We start from the raw sequence: 6,000 nt of genomic DNA on the forward strand, positions 1-6,000 counted from the left end.
CTAAAGCTATAATCGTACTATCAAACAGGAAAACTGCAAGACACGGATAGGCAACTAACCGACAAACTATGGAATATTCACATTATCAGACACGTAACGACTACAAAGCAACAAAACAACCTATCTAAACATGTTTAGAAATATTTCTACCTATGATTTGGCTATAATAGCCGTGTTACTTGATGAAGACGAACCCTAAATCAAAATAAAACGTGTTAGGGTGCCCAAAATGTCGAATAAACGCAAAAATAGAGAATATCAGACTTTATAAAAAGAGTTAATTGATGATGAAACAAAATTCTATCAGTAATTTAGTGTTTAAATACAAATTTTATTATTTACTTGATAAAATTACAGTTGATTTAAAGAAAAACTGTATATTATTTAGAGAAAACATAACTAGCGCCAATTAGCAATTTGTTTAAGGTTTTTGTATTTTATTAATTGTAAAACTTTCATTAACAAATTAATGCAGTACTTTGATCATCTAAACTAACTTCCAATGAAATGAATTATTTTATTATAACTAAATTGGATGACGCTACTAATAAATATAACACTCGGTTTGTTTGAAAATAAAACAATAATAAAAATACAACGTAAAATTTAAAAAGAGAAAAATCTTTCTCTTTATTTGTTAATTAAGTATCTGACTCTGGGATGAAATTCTCATAATATGTAGTACATGATGATGATGATTCTCGTCGTTGATAGTACTCATTGCTTGTGACATTTCTTTCAGAATACTTGAACTATAGATAGGCATATTGGAATTTAAGTTTGTAAATTGTTGAATGTTCCAGTTTGGGTTTGTATTTGTAAGCGGTGGACTCCAGTTTCTGCATGTCAACTATTGGATATTCTGATTCGAGTTTATATTTAAAGTTTTATTTTCGGATAAAACTTCTTCTAATTCAATTTTGAAACTATTTCAAAAATTTTGATTGATATTAGAGAATTTTTAATAGTCTGCGCCATGCTAATAAAATTGCATTTATTGCTTTTTTAACTCCTTCGAGTTAACTTCAAATTTTTTCCTTATTTTTTATGACATAGTCCGTTAAAACTGATGACACAATGTATTGTTTTTGTTTGCATTTTGGTTGTTCCTCGTTTCGAGCCAATTTTTCGTACTTTTGTATAAGCATTTCTACGGAACAAAGTTTACAGATTGTTTATTACAATCTCCTCCGCATCTTGTATATCTTGAGATTTTTCGGAATTTTTACCGTTTTCAACCAACTCTTCTGAAATATTATGAAGAGTTTCTCTTTCTTGAAAATATGGGACCTAAAATGATATTTGTTCTTTATATTTCCATTTCCAAATTTTGGAGCTGGCTTTACCACTTGTCTCTCCTTCTAAGGATTCTTCGGAAGGAATTTTTCAAGTTAATTCAACTTTTCTCTGCAGTCTGGCCCAAACAAATAACAAAATTAAAATACTGTTACATATAATAATACTATTTTCCAGGTTTTTGTCAACAGGCGACTCTTACAAAACAATAACTGCTAGTGTCAGACTCGGAAATTCTACTGTAAAATATATTGTTGATGATGTGCTGCAGTCTGAAGTGATGCCATTTCCAACCGAAGTTCATAGAAAAAGATTGCTTCTGAGTTTTGGAATTTATGCAACTTTTCAAATCGTGTAGGGGTTATTAGTGGAAAACATGTGGTTACAGAAGCCCATCAAACAGTGGATCACAATTTTTTTAATTATAAGAAAATGTTTTCTATTGTATTGTTAGCGTTGTTCGATACCCGGTATCAATTTATCACTGTATATATAAGATCTTATGTAAAAATAGTAATGGGGGAACTTTTACTCATTCTGAATTGGAAAAGCTGTTAGAAAATCATAAATGCAATATACTAAAAGATGACTTTTTACCTAAAACAAATGAAACAGCACCTTAGGTAATTGTTGGGGATGAGGTTTTCCATTTAAAACGTATTTCTTAAGATCAAATCCGGGATTACAAATTAATGGAGATGTAGCTAAAAAAATTTTAACTAGGCCTGTAGACTTTCGCGAGCGAGAAATGTTAGTGAAGATGGATTTGGTATACTTTCTAATAGTTCAGATTGTACCACAGAAGATTAATGCTACATCCAAAAAATGCAGATAAAATAATTTATACAACTTGCATCTTACATAACTTTATTAGAAATCGTTCTAATAAAACAGATAATTTAGCACTGTTTCTATTGAATATACCAAAACAAGGGATTTTTATTTTAAGTACGAGAAATTTACAGATTTTTTCCTCTGAACATGGCCGTGTTGAAGGGCAAGACAATGTGCTTGCGATTTAATACAATTTTTTATACAATATAATATAGTAATTAAATGTAATAAAACATAATTTCAAATAAAATATAATTAAAACTTACTATTCCTAGGTATTTTCCTATTCTAAACCAAAGACTTTCCTTTTGTTATCTCTATACATTAGATGAGACATATCATAAAGTTCTGGATATTCACGTACAAATTCTATTAATTTTTCACAGTCCATTTTTCGAAAATAAAAAATATAACGTATCTTTACAATCCGAACGTGACGCACTGAATTTGTGATTCAGTGCGTCACGTTCGGATTGTAAAGGTACGTTATATTGTAATCGTTCACACTATACTGGTAGACGGCCGGATGACCGAGCGAGCAAAATCGAGCCTTCTGCTCTGAGGCACCCGAGATCGAATCCGGACCGGTCGAAAAATCCCTAGGAATTTTTCGGGTTGTGGTCCGTTCGTATATGTCGTGCCCCTTCTCTCACCACCCGGCCGCCCCATTGTGGGCCTGGCCGAACTCATAATGGGCTTGCTAAAAGAGGCCCTCTTAGTGCCCATAGGGTGGAAAAAGTTAAAAAAATAAAAAAACTATACTGCACCTGCACGTCAAAGCCACGCACGAACACGACAAACATTTCTTTTCAGATTGTCGGTCGATCGTGTGGAATTGTCATTTCCGTGCTGATTAGGTTAGTGTGAACATGACAATTTTAATACAAGAAAATAATAATTTTTCGTGTCGTTTATTTGAAAGCGTGAGTCAACTTTCAAGTAAACATATTTCTCCTTACATTTATTAGACCACCAAAACTATGTGCCAAGTTCCATAATAAATTAGTAAAATAAATTTTATTTAATTATTTAAATCATCAGTTTAAGTGATTAAATTCAAAGAACATTAATTCAACTTATTAGAAAGAAAAATATTGCTTTTAATTTATTTTTATGTGCCTATATATTAAGTTTTATTGAATTTTTATTACTGAGTACAAAATTCTAATAAATTTTTCTATTATGGATTAAATTCATAATTTACATGGATTTTAACTTCATATTTCTCTTACACATAAGGTTTAAATTTGGTGTGCTGTATTTATTAAAATTAATGTGAAAGTGGGGCTGAAAATATATTTTGAAGAACGATGAGTCTAATTGTTCCAAAGAATTTTCAGTTATTTTGCAATCGATAATATATTACATTTAGAAGGACTCTATGGAAATATATCATGCTAACAACGGAAAGTTCGGATTCGAGAATCTCATTCGCTCTTCTTGAGCATTTCCTCTTACGTTTTGTAGAAAAAGAACAATGTATAACAGGAAAAATTAATAAATTCATTATAAATTGATTATAAAACTAATTGTTTTTTATTTGAATCCGTAACTTCAATTTGAACTATAATTTAATTAATAAACCCGATGTTTATTATTTAATAGATTAAATTATAATGGAGGTTAACCACTAGAGATCTTGAAATTAACTCTTTAATTCTTGTGGTGAATTACCTATAACAAGCTTTAGGTAAGTATTATACGCATTTTTATTTTAGTTTTTTTGAATATTTTAATAGATTTATCATAATTAAATTTTATTGTTCTCATGACAGATGTATAAATAGTAGCCTATCAAAATTATCCTATTTCTAATCCTTTAAACCATAAATAATACTTTTATGAAAAATTCCATTTAATAAAACGCAATTTTCTTATTGTTTATTAAACTATGAATTGTTAAATGTAAGTATATGAGTCAATACATAAATTGAAATGTTTTTTAATCTTAAAGAGATAAAAATAGTATCTCATATAACTAAAAGTTATAAATCTACTCACTTTATACAAAATTTTGTTTTAATTTTTACACTTTTATTGTACTTTTATATTAACAAATTATTTTTACAGACTGCAGTCAATTAATAGAAATTTTCTAGTTATCGATGACACATACTACAACTTCATCTTAATGTAAGTTGAGATTTAAACGGTTGAATTGAAGTCACTCAAAAAACAAAACAAAACAAAAAGCAAAATTAACAAATTATTATATATTTAATATCTCATTTCTTATAAATTTTATTTTTATTATTGAAATATTTTTTAGCAGACCAGATTTTTATTGGTTCAATTTAATGCTATTAATTAATTTCAGTTTTATCTATTAATTCAAATAATTGTTTTTTCTCTTTAACTTCCACTTACTATAACAAATAAATTAGTTAATAAGTAATAAATTGCAATTTTTCAGAAATATTTTATTTATAATCATTTTGAAATAAATTATTTTAAAAATTTAAACTGTAAATATTTAATACTATTTAGTTAAAAGTATTGTCAAGAATGCAATTTATCTGTTGAAGTAATTGACTTACCTCAAATATGACAGAATCTGTATTTAAATTTCAGAATTCTGAAAGATGCACAGCTGATTGAAAAGTAAAAATGAAAAGTTCTGATAATTCTCCAGATGTAATATGATTATTTATTTTAAATATCAAATTTATTTATAGTCGATGTATAAATTGCGTAAGAAAAGTGATTATCTGAATCAAATGAGAGATATCTGAACATTTTTTTCATAACAACAATAAGATTATTAAGTTGTTAACAAGTAATATATTATTAAATTCTTGACTTTTTAATTTCAATTTATGTTCGTTTGCTATCGACATTTATTATTATTTTTATTTTTTAAATATTTTTTAAGTATCTTTATTTGAATCGGGGATGAAAGGAGGGAGTAATCCTAAATGAGAAAGGTTTTATCAATTTTCTTACTCGGCAAAAAAACTGTCAACAAAAAGTTACATTAAAATTATTTTATTCATTATATATACAATAGTAAAGAATGGACTAAAACTCAACTAACCAAGAATATTTATAATTATTATAAATTAATAATTAGTAAAATGGTTTAAGCCAGTTTGAAACAATGCATATTGTTTTCCATTCTGTAAATTGTTTAGTGAACATGGAGGATCTCATATAGAATTTTGTAAATTCTGTTATTACAATAAGATATCTTCAAATAAATTAACTTTAAATTGGTTATCAATCTTCCGAGCCATTATACATGTACTGTACAATATAGGCTGTATTGTTATCCCAAGACGCCATAAATCTCTGAAATAATTTATCATAAAATCAAGAATATTAATTTCAATATGAATATGCTTTAATGAACTTTCCTTCTTCTAGTATAATTTTACTATTTAACCATAGTTTTATTTAACGTAGCGATGGTTAAATTTATAAATAAATTATTAAAACCGTATCTGAGAAATTTTGCTATTAACTATAAATTTCTTTTTAGTTTGAATTTTTTTAAGTGGATGGGAAATTATTGATTAATATTCGCTACGATCATAATTATTTCCATTCGAATGTATTAGAACTGAAGTGTTTAACTTTTTCTAAGCAAAAGACTCTAATTAACACAAAGTGCCAATATATTTTAGGCAGACGGACGGATAAGGTGACTGCTTGCCAACCTGAAGGACTCAAGATCGATTTCTGACAGGTCGAAAAACCCAGAAATTTTTCGGGGATCCCATACTTTACCGCCCGTTCACAAAAAGGCTCTTTGTCCCCAAAGAGGTTTGTGGGAAGTTACTTCCGTCGGAAAACGAATACAAAGTTGATTTAATTTGTTTTTTGTATATTAATAATCTAACATTTTTCTTACTATTAAGGGTGATGATCGTG

At 27.9% G+C, this 6,000-nt stretch overlaps 1 protein-coding gene and 1 long non-coding RNA gene across 2 annotated transcripts in view; one reads left to right on the top strand and one right to left on the bottom strand.

The window, feature by feature from the left end:
• Positions 1-238, bottom strand: part of LOC136981593 (uncharacterized) — a 55,421-nt gene extending 55,183 nt beyond the window's left edge. The window contains exon 1 of the mRNA XM_067277916.1: positions 151-238. The gene's annotated coding sequence lies outside the window, so the exon portion shown is untranslated. The remainder of the gene's footprint in view (positions 1-150) is intronic.
• The window catches only part of LOC136981595 (uncharacterized), a 63,008-nt gene extending 59,393 nt beyond the window's left edge, over positions 1-3,615 (top strand). Inside the window, exon 3 of the long non-coding RNA XR_010881745.1 lies at positions 3,370-3,615. This is a non-coding gene — a long non-coding RNA (uncharacterized lncRNA). The remainder of the gene's footprint in view (positions 1-3,369) is intronic.
• Positions 3,616-6,000: the final 2,385 nt, after the last annotated feature.

This window comes from Centruroides vittatus, unplaced genomic scaffold (assembly GCF_030686945.1).
Source record: "Centruroides vittatus isolate TY-2023 unplaced genomic scaffold, ASM3068694v2 contig_782, whole genome shotgun sequence".
Taxonomy (NCBI): Eukaryota; Metazoa; Arthropoda; class Arachnida; order Scorpiones; family Buthidae; genus Centruroides; species Centruroides vittatus.